Below are 21,793 nucleotides of genomic sequence, written 5' to 3'. Positions count from 1 at the left end.
ACCCTTAGACATAAGGTTACATTTTGTGGGGGACAGACTAAGGTTTTATGCTTTTGTGGGAGACAGACTGTGGCAAAATCCTGAATAATTTGGTCAGGCAAAACATCATCTGAGCAGAGTGAGTTTGGTTCAGGAGTTTGATCAACCAGAGCTGACCTGTCATGCTAAATGCTGATAGATATTACATGCCCCGAGTGTGCACACACGCATGGCAAATGGCCTCGTCTCGTGATGAACTGTAGCTGTCTGTTTAAGTGACAGACTCCAGCTTCATGTATTACACTTCCGAGAGCTTCTGAAAAACATGTCGATTGCCTTTGGTGAGCACTGAGTCTCTGGGTAGCCTGGCTTCCTGCAGACAGGATTCAGAAGGCAGGTCTCGGGAGCTCTCTGCAATAAGGCAGCTGAAACAAGAGAGCATCAGCACAGTGGTACAGCCCAGATCTCCACTCACATTGTCACTTCTGTTGTTCTGAGGAAGCACATTTTCAAGAGTGAGAGCAACGGCTGTCGTGATACCAGCAGAAACACACAGTGAAGCCCGTGAGCAGTTTTTCAGAGCCAGTTGATCCATGCCTAGGCTGGCTCCCATCGCCTTACTTCAGTTTAAAGGCTCATAACGTAGCATCATACTAAGCAAGCAGTAGGCTGAAAGCTCTCACAGTGTGTATCAATAGCAAGCATTAATTTCCCATTGTTTGCTGATTTTAATTAAATTTGTTAAGGCTTCGTGGCAGAGATACATAAGCTTACATACAGAAGTGAGAAAGACACTTCAGATCTTCATCTAGGCTGGGCTTACGGTTCTGAAACAAAGGCAAGGCAGGCAGCGGTGTTTTACTCTAGGTGACAGAGGAAGAGTAAACAGATGTGTGCAAAGGAGATGATAATTAAATACACTGTGGTGTGTAAGGCACCATGGGAAAGACTGAATGACCGTATGTTGAAGAGAATGTGTAGGTACAATTCAGTGTCCTTGGTAATTGGAACAAATGCTTCGAGAGCCTGCAATTGCATCATAGAATCACAGAATCATTAAGGTTGGAAAAGACCTTCAAGATCATCTGGTCGAACCATCACCCTACTACCAATGTCACCCACTACCATGTCCCTAAGTGCCAGGTCCAACCTTTATTAATGCAATGTTTTTCAAGATTTGCCTGCTACATTTCCATACACGTGTAGCCAGTTTATGCTTACTTCATGAGAGGCTTTCATCAAATTCTCCAAGACTATTTGCCTTAAAAGTTAGCTAGCATACCTGAATTCATTTAGCTGAAGCCCTTTGAAGGCTTGCATTATTAAGGGTTTTTATTTTATTTTATTTTATTTTATTTTATTTTATTTTATTTTATTTTATTTTATTTTATTTTTTGGCTGAGGTATTATTTAAATATATCAGAAAACAAAGGGATTCTGTCATTTAGAGAGTATCAGTCTCATGTCTACATGAAGTGCATTAGAGATCATAGCAAAGTGAACACTTAAAAGATCATCAGCTTGACACTGTCAAGAAAATTATTTTGAATTTTTGCTTGAACTTGTCCCCCCAAGGGTCTCTCTGTGGCTGTACCTCTCTTTCATTTGTGAAACCTACAGCTGTGGTGCTTCACTTGTGTTGAAAACCATAAAAAAGCAAGAACAAAGAAAAAAAACAAATCAAAAACATTGAAAGAGAGTACAAAATAGCTGCTATTCTGTTCCCCAGGCTCTCTGCTTAAGAGCTCTATTCACTTAAAACATTTTCCAGCTTCTGAAACACTTGATTAAAGTCAATTGGGAAAAAGATAAGCTCTTAAAAGTGCTAATTTGTGACTCAGAAAACTTGAATAAGTCTAAATATGAAATTCTCTGTTGCTCTGTATTCATGATTGCGGGGCTTGTTTGGAGAACATTTTAACATTTTGTTGCACAGTCTCTACGCCTATTTCTTGTGTTGTGTATTTTTTAAGGCATTCATTAGTATAATATTGCAGCGCAGCTATAAGCTTCCCCAATATCCTTTCAATTTCTTGAAATTTTAGAAAGATCCTTCAGATCAGAAGTGTTGCTTTCCTTTTGTCTTTCTCTGGTCACACTAGCCCTTACGCAGTCTTTGCTTGACCTCATGTACTAGACTGATATTCTTGTCTAATTAACATCCTGTTCTTAGGCTGGCGACATATGGATGAAATTCAAGAATAGAACCAGAACAGGTTGCACTGTGACTGATGTGTGCAAACAAGCAAGCTCTGCACTGAGAAGGCAAGAAAGCAGCAGGCCAAACACTAAAAGGTAAGTATTTGAAGCTGTGACACATCTAACTGCCTCTCCCAGAAGCGTGTTCTATGATTCTGTGATTCACATTTGCTAGTACTGGAGCAGAGCGATATAATTTTAGGGAATATATCCTGTGTTCATAGCTTTTTCCAAACTAACATGGCTTACTTTTCAGTGTCTTAACCATTTCATGTGTCAAAGCTAATTTATTTTTCATACTGAAGGCATCCTCTAATGTACTCTCTTCTATCCTACTTTGAAAATCGTTACGTCTTCTAATCTAGTAATTCCTAACTCTTCTGTCCTTCTCTCTTTTTGCAAAAACAAAATTATCACTGCATATCTTATAGCTAACCCTATGCCTTATCTTTCACAACTCCCTTCTCAAGTCAGCCCCTTTTTTTTCTGGTGTACTTGTGAAAATCCTGATATTAACAGCAGTTATGTATTTGCCTTAAGAAGATAATTCAGTCTTTAAACTGACAGTTTCTAGTCTGCCCTGGGGCTGCTCACAGAGTCACATTGTATAATACGTAGACACTTGCACACAGTTGCTGCTGTCACACTGCAAAAGTTATGATTCACTGACCATCTTCTGCACATTACTTCACGTTTCTCCAAAGCTCCTTGTTCCCACAGGTAGAAGAGGTTTTTCACACTTGTGTAGAGGTGCAGCTTTTCTTCTGTTTCTGTTTGACTCATTGTGGAAGTAATGAATGCAGGCAGGCTGCACTGAAGAGTGAGCCAACAAGGTGAGCTGGAGTAGGTTTTTGAGCACTCGAAAGACTTTTCAGAATGTTGAATACTTAGTTGTTGGGGCCTTAGACGCAATCTTCCATGCATACATATATCATGGATACGTCATATAAAATTAAGGGCTCTCTCTGTCCATACAATTATGCTGGTCTTGAAAAGGATTGTTTTTTCTCTTGTGTAATTGCAATCTCAATTATCAAATCTGTTGCTTTACTGTTGATGTTGGTTTCAGAACTGCTGTAAGACTCAAGACATTTTAATTATTGACAAAGCATTTTGTTGATGCTTGAGACTACCAACTTCATGGACTAAAAATTTTTCAGAGTCCCTAGATTTCCTAACAAACCAAAGCACGCAATATAAACTACAATTTTACATTGTTAGGTTAAAGTAACTAGCTGCTGGACTTGTCGTCTTCCTTTTAGTATTCTATATCTTTCTTTATATTTATATATAAAATATATATATTATATAATATCATGTATGAAATGGCATATGAATTCACTCATGAACAAAAGAGCATAGCTGTAAAAAGCACACACATCTTCCAAAGATTTGTAAAGGAACTGAAACAGCTGATAGAAGCTGTTAATAAATGAACCTTTTACGTCAATGCCAAATAAAAAATATTTACATGATACAGGTATAAATAAAAATATAACCTTGGATGATATTAAATTTATATGCATAACAAATTGATTCCATAGCTTGCCTGTTTACGGTAGGATTTTTGGTTATTTTTAAAAGTGCTTGTTTAGGTTCCTGGTCTTCCCTGTTGTGTAGTATTTTCACTGATAAAACACAGTACACAGGAAAGAATCAATTATTTGAGAGTGCTATTAGGCAAAGAAGGTTGCTGAATGTGAAAGACACTAATGCAGCAGTACAGAGTATAAAAAAGAAGCACTGAGGAGCAATCAGTATTTTAGAGGATTAAGTCCCTCTGCTAATCTGATTAAGTTGAAAGATTTTTCAGAAATATGTAGTTTCTTGAGACTGAGAGATCAGGATAGCTAATGTGCCTCATTTCTATTCCCGTGATCCTACCACAGAGTTCAAAGGACTGACCTTTGTAGAAAATCAGCCCATTAATTGTCTTACGATATGTAGAAGAAGAGCATAATTATTTAACGCCTTAAAATAAAAGGAAAGCAAGCATCTTAAAATATGAAATAAAATAAAAGAAATCTCTATGACCTCTAGCCACTAAGAGGTAGCACAGAACCAGTAACCAAATGCACAAACTAAAGGGCTACAACAGCTTGAAGGACACCAAGAAACTGCTCTGAAAGAACAGAAAGGAAAATAGTGTGCCTCCGAAGTATGAAGACTTCCATAAGCAATACACAACCTCTGAGTGTATTGACGTGAGCATTAATAAAGTGGTGATGTAAGGTATGTTATAGATGAAAAGGCCCAATTTGGCAAAAGACCAAGAATGCTCAGGCACAGATTCATCCCTTCTGACTGCACAGGTTGGGAACCTCCTCATCATCCACTTACTGTATAATCAATGAAGAGACAGACACCTCCAGAAGGCAGTTCAGGCCTCTCTGGAGGGTGTTTTATCTCACCAACGATCTGAATTGACCTCTAAAGTTTTCTGTGTTTCTTAACTTACTGTAAAGTGCAGGTGTAAGGTGACTAAGCTATTAACTTTGGGGTTCAGCTCTGTTCGGGCAAATACAAGGCCTAAGAAGTTACAAAGCCTGATAAATTATGTCTCCGGTAAATGTGATTTAGTTCAAACGTTTAGTTTGTAGGTTAAAATTCTGTGTAAGATCAACCAATTAATTCTAGTGATGGACAAAATTCTGAACACCTCTCATTGTATAATAATTTTTTTTCATGGCAAAAATAATTGTCTTGTAAATGCCGAGATTTATTCGCATTTTATTAGGAAATCCTTCCTAAATGCATATGCTTCATTTCGTGGTTAAGGGCACGTTCTGCAATAAAAGTGGATTATTTAGTTAAATACTGGGTTTGGGGGTTCTTCTAACAAAGAGGAGGAACATTTAAAGTGTCAAATGTTATAGTGGGTTTACAACAACCTTGATCTTTGTCCCACATGTACTTCTGGGCAAAATTAATGAGACTTAAACACCCTGATTTTTATTAGTTCCCCCTTCATTTTGATAACAGCATACAGTGGTTTGTGTCAGCTGAGTGGTGCAATTCTGTGTCTCAGGAAAGAGGAGCTAGCCTTGTAAGCAAGTATAGAGAGTGCCCAGCAGGCTCCAGGGAGTGAAGGCACGTTCAGGCACATGAACAAATGTGTCCCATCTGACACATGTGCAATGAGTAGGAGAGGCAAGGAGAAATAGGCCATGCTTACAGGGAAATTCATTTTCCCCAACCCACCTGTGTTTAATCTGAGGAAAACGTATCTCCTTTGCTTTATGCAAAACAAGTTCTTATGCTGGCAACTAGTAGGGCACAGTGGTGGCCTTAGGCTGATCTTGGTGGTGTTTTTTCTTCCTGCTTAGACCAGCTGGAAGATTCAATGCATTTCCTCAGTATTCAGACATGACAATCCCTAGTAATTAGCTGTCCCAGAGCTAGATTATTAGTAAGCTATAAAAAAGTCTCTAATTTCCATCAACAAATACAGTTTCCAGTCATTATAGTCTGCAAGAATAGCATCAATTTATTTGAGGTTTTCCTCTCCTAAGCATTGGTACGAAGAATTATTCCCATATGAATTCAGAACGATGATTAGAAAGAGACTTTTTCAAGATGGCTTTAAAATGAAGCAGCCAGACATAAGAATGTAAATCATGTTCTATGGGAGGAAAAAAAAATAGATCAGGCTAAGAATGCAAATCATATTCAAGGGAAAAATTCAGATCAATATTAGAATCTGCCTTGTGTGACTGCAGTAGCATAAAATTATTTGCTGAGCTGCCTGTAAAAATGACAGTAGAGAGAAAAAAATATTTTCAAGCAAAAGATGGCCTGCTGATAATTTGGCACAATTAAGCTAAATCGTTACCCAAACTGGGGGTAAAATACTATATGAAAGCAGATGCAGAATACTTGTGGAAAATGTCAGGTACATTCTTATTTCATGGTTACAGTGAGATAGGTTATGAGGTGTTGGAGAGGTGGGGAAAACTACTTCACTGGTATTAAGTTTCTGGCAATGGAAACCTGATTCTCAAATGTTCAATGAGGAAACAAGTCAGTGATCTCATATTTCCGAGGTAGTGTCTGTTTTCAAAGGAGGGGTCCCAAACTTTGATAGGTGTATTCTGGGGAAAGTTTATTTTGGAAAGATTTTCATTATGATTTTCAACATTGCCTAGAATTATTAAGTATTTTGTGGGAGGAACATTTAGAAGAAGAGATACTAAAATAAAATCAAAACAAATAAGCTGGCTACTTGAGTTTTCTGTCTGAAACAGAGTTGACTGACTTCAGGCTTCACGGAATTCTTCTCAGCCTCTACTTTGTGCAGATCCTAAATGGTTTCCTAGACTTCAGAGGTGGAGAATCCTACAAGTCTGAGGCCCTTAGCTAAACCATTTCCTTGATGATCGTGGTGTTATCTATTTTTGAATTCAATATCAGACACCAGATCATGGAAGTCCCAGTTCAAGATTTCAAGTTCAGGTTCTTTGTTTTAGAGCTGGGCTCTGACCTCCTTCAGTTACTTGCACAACAGAACCTGTCTGGATGGGTAAGTCCCCCTCATTCTGAAGCAAAACATGTGACGGTTCATTCTGAACTTGTAAGTTTGCTGTGTTTGAGATAGTGCTGTGAAACATTTGCTGAATCAGTATCTTCTTAGCACCTAGTTACAAGTTTTTATGAAAATTTAGCAGCAAACAGCAATAGGATCTGCTCAGTTCAGGTAGTTTTGAAAGTTGCAGGGTTTCAAATAGGAGATGAGCTTTTCAACATACCTGTTTAAGATGTATTAGAAATGCTGTTTAAAATTAGAAGCATTATGTGAATAGAGTGATGTGAATAGAGTTAAAGAAATAATTTGTTTAGTAATGTAAATGGCAAAAGAATTTTCTTCACTGATGACTAGTGAAAAGTCATGGTCACGTGAGCAGGCTACGCTGAGTTAATGAGTGTAGGTCCTGCTTATACAAATTAAGGTGCACACCTGAATTAAGAAACATGATTTCCAATTTCTCTTCCATGGAAAACATTCAGATCCATTGTTTAATAGATCATACGACAAAACTAAGTAGCAGGAACTTAAATGCTTTGACTATTGTGTAAAGAGTAGGGTGAGTCAAAAACATATTTTGTTGAGCAAAGGATGTGCTTTGCAATGATTTTCATGCTTTATATGTAATACATGAAGCCCTGAGCTGTAGTACAAGGGGAGGGAAATTAAGAATGTCTAGCACTTCTGCAACTCTATGCTACAGATGAATGATCACCAAGGCTGGGCCTACAAATTTGCCTGAGCAGTTACTTAAAACTTCAACTATAGATTTAGAATTAAAAACGTATTGTTTAAAAGCTGATTTTGCTTCATAGCCCATTGCCACTCTTTTTCCTTGTTTACTTGGAGGCTGATGCATTTAGAAATTTCTGACTATGGCTTATGCAGGGCATGGTGGAAGAGTGGTAGGGGACACGGAGAGCCCCATATCCTGTGTTTGCTTTCCAGACCTTTTCTCTTAGAAGGCAGACAGGCACAAATGAGCGTAACTGAGAAAGTGACATATTCACAGAATGTTAGATAGAACCATGGGCTCAGGATGTAAGATGCATAGGAAGGATGTGGCTGTCTAGGGCTGGTCTTCACACCTATCCTTCAGAGAATCATAAAGATTGCCTCAAACAAACATTGTTTAATTTCTTTATATTGAAAATAAAGACTGCAGTGGACTTTTGGATGAATGAACCTAGGGAGAGCTGATAGGTGATTTTGTTTAAATTCTTTTGATTGCAGCAGAAATCAAATTTATTTTGCTTGAGGGTGACTTACAAAGTAAAGCACATTAAATCACTCTGCTTCCAAGGGAGGGTGAAGCAGCAGATGTATATCCATGCTGGAGAGGTGAGATGTCTGCTACATGCTCATTACACATATTTATGTCTCAGCTGCAAACTGAAAAGTATTCATGAATTTTATATATTTTAAAAGTGTTTCCAGGTATGCCTTTAGCTTTTCAGTTAAGTCTCGGCTTGTACAAACTGCAAATTCCCTTTATGCCTGCTATACTGTTTAATTTTTCACCTGTCAAGAAGTTGTGGGAGTTTCACTGCAAGACAGTAGCATAGAGATGGCAGAATGCAACCAAGCATACTGAGGTGTACACTTTCTGTGATAACGGCACAAATAGTGACTGTCAGGTCTTTACAGCACGAGTCCGGGAAAGTGTCTGATCTGGTTCTGTGTAAATTAAGAACATCTTTGTAGGTTCACATTTTATATAAATGTTGTAGGGCTCATTGGCTTGTGTTGTGTTGTCTTGTTCTGTGGCTGTTAGTCTCCTTCAGACCTTTAACATGAGATAGCTGCCCTACAGTCTGCATCTTCACCTCGAGGAAAGTTTTGCTTTAGATTAGTGGTGCTGGTACAGAAAGGATGGGAACCACCTTCTTTGGGCCAAATTTGCCTTAGGTCTCTTGACTGGGATACAATAGCATTTTTTAAGCAGTATGGGAAGGAAGGAGAATAGGGGCAGCAGTGCTGAATTTCTGACTCAGTATACTTTGCTCAGTAGTGAAAATGCTGGTGTGGACATCCAGGAGGAACCGAACCTTTTCAAATCCAGAGAAGGAGCTCTGAGCTCTTTTTGCTGTGTATTTACAGCAACAAATACATTTAGCAAAAATGGGAAGGTGCACGACCTGGCAGTAGATAAGGGAGAAACAAAGGCTTCTTTCAGCTTATTTAACAGTATTGAACTTTCAAGAGGTTTTAATTCCTAATGAGAAGTAACAACTTTTACAATTCTCTAGAAAATTGAATATTCACTCCTGTAAAACAAAATTTATTTATTTCAGCTATTTGATTTTTTGTTTTAAACAAAAGATACAATAAAATTAATAGCATGATTTATAATATACACCTAGATCACCAAATTATAGTTATTTTTTCTGCTGGAGAAGAAACGTTTTTACTGAAAAGTGTCACAGATTTCAATGTCTCAGGCTGTTTCCTGTTGACGGTGTGTGAAGATGAAAGTGATACCTGCACACTTGCACTGTTGATGATAGTGTCAGCTGGCGGTAAAACTGACCCATATGTGCAAATATAAGTGCTGTAGTTGGCTCTTAAATAGCTAATATTATTTGTATGGTCTGATACCATCCTGGTCCATGCTGATTAACATATTATGTGATAACCTGATGTCCTTTCCCAGCTGTCTTTGAGTGGATGAAGCCACTGAAGATAACCTGGAATTTTGTTTCGCTTTTCTGTACTGTGGCAATGAAAGGAATCATGAAAACATATCCAGTGGTGATAAAGAAAAATATTAGAAGATCCCAGTCAAATTAGTGGTAGAGCATCTGCAGGCATATAGCAACTGCTTTCTGTCAGTGGAAGGGAGACTTAGGTTTTATAAAAAGTCTCTGATGCCTCTGAAATTTGTAATTTTTCTGCATTCTTTTCTCAGTCTGGGGTAAGTCAGGTCTTCTTTCAATGAAGTATCAGACTACAGTCTATAAGGCTTAGATAAATAAGAAGAGATGAGAACCCAGAGTCTGTAATATCTTTTTGGCTAATTTTCTGTACATATTCAGAGCAGTAAGATTAAAACTCTGAGAATGCAGGTAAATCTCACGATCTTAGCCTTAGGTTATTTGAAATCAAGGACTCCCCATTTCTTTACTAGGAGTACTGTGTAATGTATTTACAGATGAGGTGTTGCTTTGAAGTCGGGAGCTTGTCTTTGATCAAAAGCATACAGCTTCCCTCATGTCTCTCAGAAAGAGACAGTAGTTATATTGCAGTGGTGTGGGCTTTTTTAATGTTTTGGACAGCAAAAATGACATTTACATGAAACAGTAATACTGGGAATGCATGAGATAAGACAATTTCAGCTATGAGTTGAGAGAGTCTCTCTAGCAGACTTCAAATCAAGCAGAAGTAATAGCATGTCATACTCACTTTGCCTCCCTTACCTGCTGGTAATTAAAGTACTGATAAAGGAGGTCTGTCAACATTAATATGATGAAAAGTAAAACATATGTTTAAAATTTTCTAGATGAAAGTACTGTTAATCAGAATTACAGGAAAAAAAAGGTTTTGAGTAAATGCTCTTAATTCACCATGCTTGTTTAAGAAGTGTCAATATACTACAGTAGAGCTTTTTAATCCACAAAAGGAAAGAGCACATAGACTGACAAGGCAAGGTTGGTTTGGGTTTTTTGTTGTTGTTTCTTTGTTTATTTTGTTCCTGAGGATGAAGAAGGCACTGTACAATTAAAAGGAAAAACTCTTGAGTACTGGCATGCTTAGTCTTTGCAGTCACTCAGGGCACTGGGTTTATCAGGCCTGTGTATTCAGATCAATAGTAATACTTTCCTGGTGTTTTTGTATTGACTTGCCATGGATTGGTGTATGATTTTTAAAATGTAAACATGAATATGTCTATCCTAGGGGAAAAAATAGGACTGAGGAAGGAAGAATAATACGATGCGTACACACAGCAAGGAAACAGCATTGAAGCATCTCTGTAAATATTTCTTTTAATAAAGAGTTTCTGGTTTATTGTATAACATGTAGTAGACTTGAATGTTGTGGATGGATTAAGCATTGCAGCTGCTCTTTATGCTCTTTATCCATAGATAAGTAGTGTTTTCTTGGCTAACAGTGGAAATAAGTAGCTCTGTTATTTGTTTATTCGTTGTCTTTTTTTTTTTGGGGGGGTGGGGGTGGGGGGTGGCACATTAATGTAGCGTGGACATTCTTTTTAAAATGATTCTTAGAGGTAACCGAAACTCCTTTACTGAAATCTGATGGCAGAGCTATCAAACACATGTGCGTAGCACAAACCACATTTTTACACGGATACTGCCTTATTCAGGTATTGTGACTCTTTGAGCATTGCTATGAAGTGTCTCTGAAATGCTTGCTTAGCTAGAAGAGGGGTATTAGGAAGCTATTTACTTTGTTTGCATCAGTCTCTTAATGTCACCTAGTAGCTCTAAATAAGCAAAACTAATGCCATGAGGCTAGCTAGATGTTCATTGATAAACGGTAATACTAGAGAATACTTCTTGCCATCAAGAACAAGTGGGTTCGGACATCTGCATTATGGCAATTTTGTTCCCCCTTCAAGGAAATTAAGTGCTGCTTTTGGAAGATAAGTGAGAATTTCAATCTCAACCAGTGTCACTGCCAGCTTTATAGTTTGTTTGGTCTAAGCTTAGGTTCCCTCCCATATGAGCTTGCCTCCTGTACAGATTCTAGCCTGCAGAGAAAGAAGGACAAAGAATTATGACCCATGCACATTTCTGTATGATTACTTTAACTAGAAGAAAACTAAAAAAAAAAAAAACCAAACATTTTCTTTTTAATGTATTTTTTTGACAATTTAGTATTCTTAGAATACTGAAACCAAATGAAAAATAGGATGCCCACCCAACCAAACGATGGTTTGTTGAAAAAGGCAAAGTAATACAAATTACTGGTGGAAAAGTGCAGGCAAATAAGAGAATGAAGTATAGCTACTTAAATTTCTGGGGAAAAAAAGGCTTTGGTATTGCAAAGAGTGTTTAGATCCTGTCTTTCCATTACTGCATTGTGCTGAGAGGGATTTTGTAAAGCAGATTTCTGTTGGTGAAATTTCTGTAGCAGAAGAGGGCTATATTTCCATAGTAATGGGTGAGCCTGATGTCTTATACAAAGCTGCAAAACTAGAATTTTATGCATTAAGTAATTCTTAGCCTTAAAACAAAATTAGAGAAAAGAGCTTAAATTTAACTTCAGTAAGGAAAGGAGCTATAAATTACTTTGAAAGGTGACCTTTGTCCCTGAAACAGCATTTGTGCAATCTGTAAATCAATATTCCAGCTGAACTTTGCACAGATGGGGATGTCTGTCTGCAGCTAGGAAGCACAGCTGTGAAAGAGGGTAGAGTTGGAAAGAGAGAGCATAGCCTGATCTGAGATATACCAGCAATACTTTTTGTGTTGCTCTGGCCATTCTCCTTTTTGCTTGCTTGCTAGTGCTACCAGCAGTCTTCTGTTGAGTATTTCTTCCTCAGACTCTCCACCTCCTCCCCAGGATCTCCATTTCCAATAATTTGTGTTCACCTTGTGAATTTTTGTCTTTATATCCTCTTAGTGTGCTACAATAGCTCCATATAAATAAATCAAAGGAAAAGTAAGTTTTCGTTTTTACTCTGATAGGCAGTACTAACAAGATACTTTTTTTTTTTTTGTCCTTTTCCAGTGCTTTGCCTATCTTTTAAATTTCTGAATGTTAATTACCTGTTGGTCTAGGTCTGAGTTATACCCAGCATAAGGGAGCGCTGATCTTTGTTAATCTGTATACAATACATGTACTATTATATTTTAATTTAGTTTTAGTGGGGGGTTGATCATCTTGAATTCAGAACTGAATAAGTATAATTCCCAACTGTAAGTGGAAATAAATAACAAAGAGAAAATACTAAATAATCTGAAATATAAAATTGTTCTTCCATTCTACACCATAGATTTCCCTTGAGGAAAATAGGAAATGAGACATCAGTAATGTGAAAAATGAAGATGCAATTAAAAAACCTGGGAGTGTAAGGTCTCAGAAATAACAGAGTGCTTTTGGACCTTCAGAGTGCGCTGCATAAGCAGAGCACACAAACTTTCCCTCCAAAGTTGTGTTCACCTCTACAACTTTGTCATAACAGTTCACAGCTAAGAGAAATAGCTTTTGATATTTTCCTTTTCCACATCAGTCCTCTGTCTTTGTTTTTCTTCAGATGCTGATTTCTTTATGCTTCTGGTGCCCTGAGAAGTGTAGAAGTGTGTGATGTGAAAATAAAACCTTGGAAGTATTTTAACAAAGCAGCTTTGTTGTCTCACAAACTTCCCAAATATATGGGAATATATACAATGAAATTACTTTCTTTGTGTTATTAACAATGTTACCAACTGAATAACATGATGCTTTATAACTTTATAAGCATCTTCCAAAATTAATATTGGATTCAGAATTGTATAAAAATCAGTATAAATCTGTGCCAATTCAATACAGACATATATGCCAAATTATTTCTTATTTACACCAGTGTAATTCCTTATGTAATTTATCGTGAAATTTATCTCAGCCTCCTATTAGTCCTATAACGAAAATCATCTAAGGTCTGTCAGAACTGTGGAAAGGTGTGTGTATACGTCCATCCATCTTTATATAACATTTTTTAAAAGCCAATCCAAATACTCGTCACTTCAAATGTCACTTAACCATTCTTTGCAATTACCAATGGGTAATTCTGTAACTGTTTAAAGAATGCACATCTGCATGACAGCAAGGCTTGGGCTTATCTATTGAGGGCTGGTTATTTGTTCTGTGTGTCATGTTTTTAAGTATGAGATATAAAGCAATTTTAAATGTGAAAAGTTTTGGAAAAGAGACACTGTGCGCTTACATGCAATAGGATTAGATTTATTTCATGGAATTTCCAGCAAGTGCACTGTTACAAGATGCATGCTGGAGGATGCTAGTGACCTACACACACCTTGAAAATTAGTACAAGGTAAATTAGCAGAGAGTCACGGAATTTGCCCATGGCATTCTTTTTGAAGTCTTTAGAGAATTAATAAAAAGGTGTTCAGTGTAGATGATTTTTGTATAACATGCAAAGTCAGTCAGCATTGTTCAGTTAAAAATCCAGGGTATCACAGACATGTACTTTGTTCATGTCTATAGGCAATCTGAAAAATTGCTGTTTTTTATAAAATAAATAAAGCTCACTTGCTATTTAAATGCATTTCTTTATTTGATTTTGTATTTCAGAATCCTGAAGGTTTAAGAAGAACCAATGTTTTGGCCCTCAGGCATTTCCCTTTTCTGCTTAGGAGTGCCTACTGCCAATGCTGACTTGGTTACAAATGTGAAAGCACCGTTTGTATGAATACCACAGATGCTCTTATTTCTGAGGAATGAGAAGTGATTCTATGGCGAATTCTCATGATGCTGATTTTTAAAACAGATCAAACATGGAAACAGCAGGGGAAAAAATCAAAGATGTCTTTCCTATTTAATACAGACTCTTGGATGGAATAACCATCCAGAATTAGATTTCAGAAGTATGATCCCTTTTCTTTGCAGAATGAAACACTATAGACTTACTGTACCAGGGGAGAAAGCAGGCTCTCTCCTAGTGCATGCTCTGTTACATAAAGTGCTCAGACAAGCTGATTAATCTATGGGAGTTGGTAATCATTTGACTCTGGATATTTTGTTCAAATGTTTTTTTCAGTGATTCATGAAGCTCTTATCAGAATTCAAAAAGCACTTCACGAATCAACTAGGAGCGTAAAAAAAAAATTATCAGTAATGAGCTCATTTCCATAGAAATAGGACTAGGCTCACTGGTGGGTCAAACTGTTTTCTGCACTTCCACTTTCCAGTATTTTCCTCAATTCTTCTCCCTTTATTTCATGCATCATTATCTTCCGTTTTTTGTATATCCCAACCATACCATTTGGCTTTTTGTTCTCTAACCAGCAACTGTCACTTCGAAGTATTTCAAAATGGTGGTTAAAAAATGGTCCTCCATATTTCACTCAAGAAATTTCAGATTTTTTTGTCATTTTGAAAGCCACTATTCAAGACCGTTTCCTCAACAAATTGCAAACCATAGTTTGAAGGAGTATTAAGCAAAAATTTATAATGCCTCTCAATTTCCGCTGGATTAGCAAAGTGTTTTAATGATATTGCATTTGTATTCTTTCAGTTTTCTTTCATGAAACATCAAAGAAGCAACACAGAATGCATCTTTCATGTTCCAGACATACCACAATACTTCAGTGTTTTCCATTCCTTCAGATTCACTGCTAACCAAGATGAAAGCTGAGGTCTTGTGAGCAAAACCTAAGCCATCTGAAAAGAAATGGTATCCCTTTGAGGTTCTCGGTGCGTTGGAAAGAGGGAATTGCTTACAGGTTTGCTGTATTGCACCACACAGCTTTTATATGTAAGCACTTGCATGTATACCACAGCTAAGACTTGTTTTGGCAGGTTCCAGAGAAGGAACATTGTGGTCATGTTCGACAGGCTGGTGTAGAAGGTCACACAGTGGTGCTGGAGATGTTTCATGGATTGTCTTCCAGGAGATGAAGAAGGAACAAGAAAGAAAATTCTTAGGGCTTGAAATCATCACCTGCATGAAAGAAAAACCCAACAAAGAACTGAAAAGGTTTGGACTGAAATATTTACTAAGCTGTATATACAAAATATACATACGCTTATGAATTATACGTATATGAACTGTGTGTAATTGTAAGCCAAGGTACAGATGTTGATGTTAATGCAATATCCAGATACGTATATTTCAGTGCACGGTATGAATACGAATCACTCATATTCACATATGTAATGGAAAAAGAAGCTGTTCTCTGTAGCTCTACAACATCATACAATAGAAAACATTGTGATCTTGGAAAAAAGAATCATTAGAATAGGAAATTAATATCAAGATCCATTATGTAAAGTAAAATATCTTCAGAAAGTATGCCACTGGAAAGGTCTTTTTTATGCCTTTTTCTAAGTTGCATCAGGTAAGTCCACATCCAAATCAGAAAATGAAACCAGTTCTGCCTGCACTAGAGCTGTTGATCTGCTGGGATGAATACCGTTGGGTTACATTGTGAGTAAGGAAAGAAAGAAAATTTATTGCTGATGAAACTTCATTGATCTCAGTCCTGAAGCAGGTAGGAATTGTATGCCAAAAGAAGTGGCTGCAAAGACAAAAACTAAAACTAGTTCTGCAAATACACTCTTTACCAAATATGGTGGAAGTGCAACCAGAAATTCTCATAGAGCACAGACATGCCACAAAGTGCTGGTAAAGCATACAAAGGTTTGTTTCCTTTTCAGGAGACATAGCATTTTCTAAGTGAATACTAGAAGTGGCATAGTATAAGGCAGCCACTACATCCCTTCAGGGAAGAAAAGTTTCATATTCTTTCCTTTCATTTTTACGATACATAAGTGTATAGGAAATTAAAATTTGGTCTAGTGTCCCCTGTATCACATTTTCTATGAGAGCAACACTACTGGGACCAATATGCATATTTTAACACTAGGCAAAAGTGCAAATGGCTTTAAAAAGCAATTAGACAAAAGCATGGAGCATAAGGTCATTAATGACTGTTAGATAAAATGGACAGGGTAAAACAATAGGTTTAATCCTTTCTAACTAGTGGTTGCTGGAAGCTGCCTTCTCTGGAAAGTATGTCAGGAAAGTGTCACACTGTTTGAGCCCCATTTCTCACACTCTTTCTTGATGTAGCTGTAGTATAATGCTGCTGGAGAAAGGAGGTTAGCTAGACAGTGCTGGTCTCCACCACCATGGCAGACCTTGTGTATGTAGGAAGAGATACACGTACTGCATCCTTACTGCTTCATGGGGCGTGGCAGGGTCACGATTCCAAAGTCCCCCCAGGAAATGCAATGTTTATATTTGATTCATACTAAGGAGCTGCTAGCTTGTATTTCAGGATTTACATAATGAAAGCAAGTAAACCTTTGCTGGAAAAGAATAAGAAATCTTACAATGTAAGTTGTGAGAGCAGGCTCTCACCTAGTCACATATAAGAAAATTCCGCTCTCTTTCTCACAATAAGTGGTACTTTGTTTTGTGAGCAGTGGTGTTTAAAGCCATAGTGGTGTGTGTGAAATAGATTGAAAATGAGCACATGCAACAGATAGGGAAATCTACTAGAGAATACAGAAATTGCGATGATAGCTTGGATGTGATTGATTGTGATGATAGCAGGAAATACCTGCTCCCTTTAAAGTGTCTTAAATAGAGATGATAGTAAAGATGTACTAGTCTTTATGAGAGGGAGGTTTTTCTTTTGTCTTTTAGAAAGTACAGTTGAGCAGGTACAGGACATAAGCTAACGGGAAATGGCTACAAAGTCCAAGCCAAATGATTAACTTTGTTCTTGTTTGTTTATATTATACCTCTTGAGGAAAATTCTGTCAAGACGAGGAATCATGCAGGCTTGTTGTAGTTCTTCCAGGCTCTTCCCTACTGCATGTTATTCTGGGCTTTGTAAAAGAAATCAGGAACTCTCCTGTTAAAACTTTTCAGTGACTAGTTTTCTGGTTTATTGTTAGCTGATTTTTCTGACACTGATCTGTAATGCTGTTCTTCTGTGGAGGAATTACTGAGGATGCCTTACTGAGCGCAGATGAAGGAAAGTTTCCTTAGCAACAGGAGTAACATGGAATGCTGAAAAGCTCTCTGGTGACTCTCCTTCTCTCTGTACAACACAAAAGACTTTTTTTTTTTTTTTAAAACATTATAAAGACTCAGATACACAACCTGACAATTGTACCTGCTCAAATTTTTTCAAGCAAATGAAGTTAAAAAAGTAGTAATCCTTCAGGCATCATTCAAGTAATTCTCTTAGTATGTCCAATTCCTTCCTTAATTAATTTGCAAAAGCCTATTAGCATATAGGAAAAAACAAAAATAAAACAAACAACAAAAGAAAAAAAAACCATGATTTAGCCTAACCTGTATCCAAGGAAACCTGTATACTTAACAACCAAGATAATACTTTGCACCTCTGCAGCTCTTGCCTAGCCACACTTTACCAACCTGGAGGACTTTAAGGCCAGATATTAAATGCATTTAGACATCTACAGATGTAGATAGGTGTCTAGAGAGTTTTTGAAAAGTAATTTCAATAATCCATCAGTTATCTGTTAGCTCCCTTACGAGAGACAACAAAATATTGTTTCTAGTGGTAATGATGTAGATTAGAGGGGGAAAAAAATACAACCCACAAAAACAATAAAGCTCTGAAAGAGTTAAGAGAGAATCCAACCTTCTGGTTCCTACCACTGTGCTTTAATGACTATCTAATGTTCCCTGCAAAGCAAGGCTGGGTAATTAATGCAATTTAGGAAAGAGAAGAACATTTTGTTTGAAGCGTACACCTGAGCAGTAAGACATCATCTAGCTTTTGTCCTACAGAGGCAGCTCACCTTCAAACTGCACTCTAGCTCAATTCCCTCTGTTAGCCACCATGATCTCTTCTTCACTCAGCTCTCCACTATCGTGGCAGGGAACAAATACTGAACTACAACAAACCTTGTGGGGCAACAACTCTACTTGTTGGCAATAACTAGCAGCCACATCTTAGCTCTTTTCATAACTGACTCCAGCTCCATCTTTATAGTATTTGGAGGGTTTGGTTTCACTTTTCCAGTCAGATATGACTGCCCTCTATAAATAATACTCTCTTAGCCCTAGATTTGCTAAAACTAAGCATGCCAAAGGTTTTATTTTCTACAATAGCTCCTCCATCATTCTGGTATTCCTTGTCTCTGCTTATTTTGGTTTGAATTCATCTTTCTAGAACATGGGGTTAAAGTGCATTAGAACTCCAGTACAAAACAAAATAATTGGTTTTAGGTCTTCAAAAAGTAACTTTTGCTCCTTCTCAAATGCAAGCTAGCCAGAAATTTCTGCATATCCAGTACCAGAACTATTGGAAATAAATGCTTGGTATTAGGTCCAGCGGAATGAATTGTTTTCTTTGTATTACCCCTTGAAAAGGAGTTTTAGTCTTAAAATCTTGTTGGCTTTTTTTTTTTTATTCTTTTTTCCCATTTCCTGCTTTTTGGTAGCATAGACAACAAGTTATATTACAGAAAAAGAGCAGATTATTAAGATAAAGCCAACAGAATTCAGTGTGGCAAAGCAGTGTTGCTAGCTGGGGATGAGAAATCAGTTATGTTACTCTGGTAGCACTATTATTTCACTGATTCTCAACTGGAAAGTGACAGTTAAAATTTATCTCCAAGGCTCAAAATAGATAAAATATCTAGTACTGGAACATAACTGGAAATCAGCGGGCATACTGGTCAATGACAAAATTAACAGGGGAAAAAAAAGCATTTTTTTTGGTGTGAAATCTTTATACCATGGTTATTCCCAATGCCAGCTTACATTTCCTAGGGACAATGTTTAAAAGCATTTAAAACAAGCAAGTATCGCTCATTACGTTTTTTTGCAGGGTATACGTTTAATTGTACTTTTCACTGTGCAATAATAAAATGGCATAACAGGAACATCATTATGGTCAGAAGAGATTTAATTGTAATGCAAGTTTAATTGCCATGAATGACTTACAACCATATTATTAACAATACAATGCATTTGATATTTTTACATGTTTGCAGGGTGCAACATTGAAATATATTTTCCAGTAGCTGACAAACTAAATTATGGTTCAGAGAACATAAAAAGCTATTGTATCCCATTGTTAGGTGATCAACATCGAGATATATAAACCACTGCAATGGAGCATTAGAGTGTTTTACATTGTATCTCTCATGACAAGATGACATTTTCCACCTGTTAAGAAAAAAAAGACACAACAGAGGATTGCACACCTGCTAAATCTCAGATAAAGAATAAAAGAATGACACCATCATGGTTAGGATTTCATCTTGTAGACCTGGGTTTTTTGTTTAGACGCTGTGTGCGTGTGCATGTTTGGCAGCATTCTGTAGCTACTTCCTGCTGGTGTTTTGGATGTGCTGGCCATTTAAAGCAAGAGATAAACACCCTGGGATAGTGGTTTTGAAGACTGATAAATCAGGCCTGGGGATATAATGGAGCTCCATTTATATATAAAGTGAAAAAGTTGAAAAGAACAGGGTTTGCTGGTAGTTTCTGGGTTTTCAGCAAGTCCCTTGTCCTGACACATTCTGTGCTGAAATTCTCCTGGCTGTGCACATGCCTTGTCGTGTGATGCAGCAATAGAGATTTCTCTTGTGTGCACCAAGGAACTGAGCCATGTGAATTCATCCCAACACGTAGCTTATGCTGGGGTACTAGTTGTGGTGCACAGTAAACAGTGTGTTTGCTCAAACATTTCTTATCAAATTTCTGAAGTTGGAAAATGGGAGTGCTGTGCAACCCAGTCTTCTGAGGAGATCTAAGAAAATGCTCCCTGAGGAGAAGCAGAATTTACCAGAATGGTGCAGAGAGCTTTGGAAATAAAATACAATACCACAGGCATATCAGATCTGATGCAGTTCTCTAGAAAGTGCATGAATGAAATTTCCTGGGCTGAAAACTCTGTTTTGACATATCAAAAGTGAATCACACGTTAATACCTCATGCGCTTACCTGGCTCCATAACTCATCATCTATAGTTAGCCATAATTCTGTGCCATACACAGTATTTTGTTTAGGCTCAGCACATTTTTCACCTCTTTCAATCTGTTTATTGTATGTACCACAATGCTGTCACTAGCTCCTGAAAGTATCCGCTACTGTATGATTGCATAATACCAACTTTATTTGTTTCAGATGTGCTGAGCCCCCATCAGGGCTATAGGAGCAGCTGCCTGTGTCAAAGCTTGTGAAAACATGCTACATTCACCGTTGTCCCTACTGCCAGATTACATTGATAGGAATGGCTCAGGGATGCTCTGCTCTGAAAATGCAGACTTCTGGACTGAGAGGGATTCTCCACTGGCTACTAGCAATGTGCCGTCTGTCTTACGTATACGAACAGTTCAGAATACACTACCTGTAAGTAACCAACTATGTGCTAGCATATACACTAGCTTATTATTATTTTTTATTTGACTGGTATGCTGTAGACAGGAGCATGTATTAGTTGGAGCATGTTTCTCCTGATTTGAGAGTCAAAATTATTTCACCAAAAGACTACAGGTTGAGAGTGGATGATGGCATCCATGGAACTGTTTGAAATTTGGCAAATAATTTGACTAAATTAAAATGAAAGTCAGTCCTCTAAATATTGTAATGTCTTTAACACTTAAGTTTTTGGAATTCATAATAAAAGCGAAAGAGCATACTGGTGTTATTTGTACACTCCTGCAGGAGTGTTGGGGTGGTTGGGAAGTCCCTGAGGCCGCAAAGGTTCCAGGTCCGTCCCCTCCTGCAGGAGATACCGACAGCCTTGTGAGAAGGACCATGACTCTCGAGCAGCTCCAAGGCCCTCTCTTCAGACTGGTGGGTTGGATTTTTCACCTCAAATGTTGGTGCAGGGTTTTATTTGATCAAGGGACAATGGAGTAAGCCCCTTTACCCTGAGGATGAGGGCAAGCACCTGGGGAACCAGGTGGTTTGTTGTATTGCCTGCTTCACTCCCGTCTCAGAGCTCTCTGGAGGAGGGGGTTTTGCCGTGGCTGGGGTTTAACATAGAAGAGCCCAAGGAGAGGTGTTGGTCACCATGGGCATGGGGAAGGCCCCAGTCCAGCTGCTACCACCACCCCAGTATAGGAGCCAGGCAAGCCCCAGCTGGGCTTTGCTTCACACTACAAGTGCTGTGGGTGTGACAAAACCTGTTGTGTTTTGTATTAATGTTGTGTTTTGGTCAGCCTGGAGTCCCTCTTCCACATATAATAAAGCTGGGCTCACACCTCCACTCAAGTTCTTCTGATTTCAACTTGCCATGACCTGTGTTATCTACCAGTTATGCAAAATTGGGTCCTTCCTAGAGGTCATGAGGCCTAGCTTACTGCACCTGTGGTGGCCCTTAAATGAAGGTATTTGCAGGTGCTCTTTGTCTTTGTACAGCCTCTGTTTTGTGCCCTGGCCTGTTGGCTGCCCGGGCTCTCCCTGTGCCTGTA

The 21,793-nt window shown here is 37.9% G+C and overlaps 1 protein-coding gene across 1 annotated transcript in view; it reads left to right on the top strand.

Annotated features, from left to right (window-relative positions):
- LOC308176735 (uncharacterized protein) overlaps positions 1-21,793 on the top strand; it is a 92,270-nt gene that overhangs the window by 26,576 nt on the left and 43,901 nt on the right. The window contains exons 7-13 of the mRNA XM_080552866.1: positions 2,153-2,274; positions 2,883-4,410; positions 10,595-10,670; positions 13,955-15,076; positions 15,182-15,359; positions 20,502-20,726; positions 21,042-21,173. The gene's annotated coding sequence lies outside the window, so the exon portion shown is untranslated. The remainder of the gene's footprint in view (positions 1-2,152; positions 2,275-2,882; positions 4,411-10,594; positions 10,671-13,954; positions 15,077-15,181; positions 15,360-20,501; positions 20,727-21,041; positions 21,174-21,793) is intronic.

The sequence above is a fragment of the Anser brachyrhynchus genome (genome assembly GCF_964034855.1).
Source record: "Anser brachyrhynchus genome assembly, chromosome: 12".
NCBI classification, from domain to species: domain Eukaryota; kingdom Metazoa; phylum Chordata; class Aves; order Anseriformes; family Anatidae; genus Anser; species Anser brachyrhynchus.
Note: the sequence above shows the minus strand (reverse complement) of the source record. Positions and strands in the feature narration are given on the sequence as shown.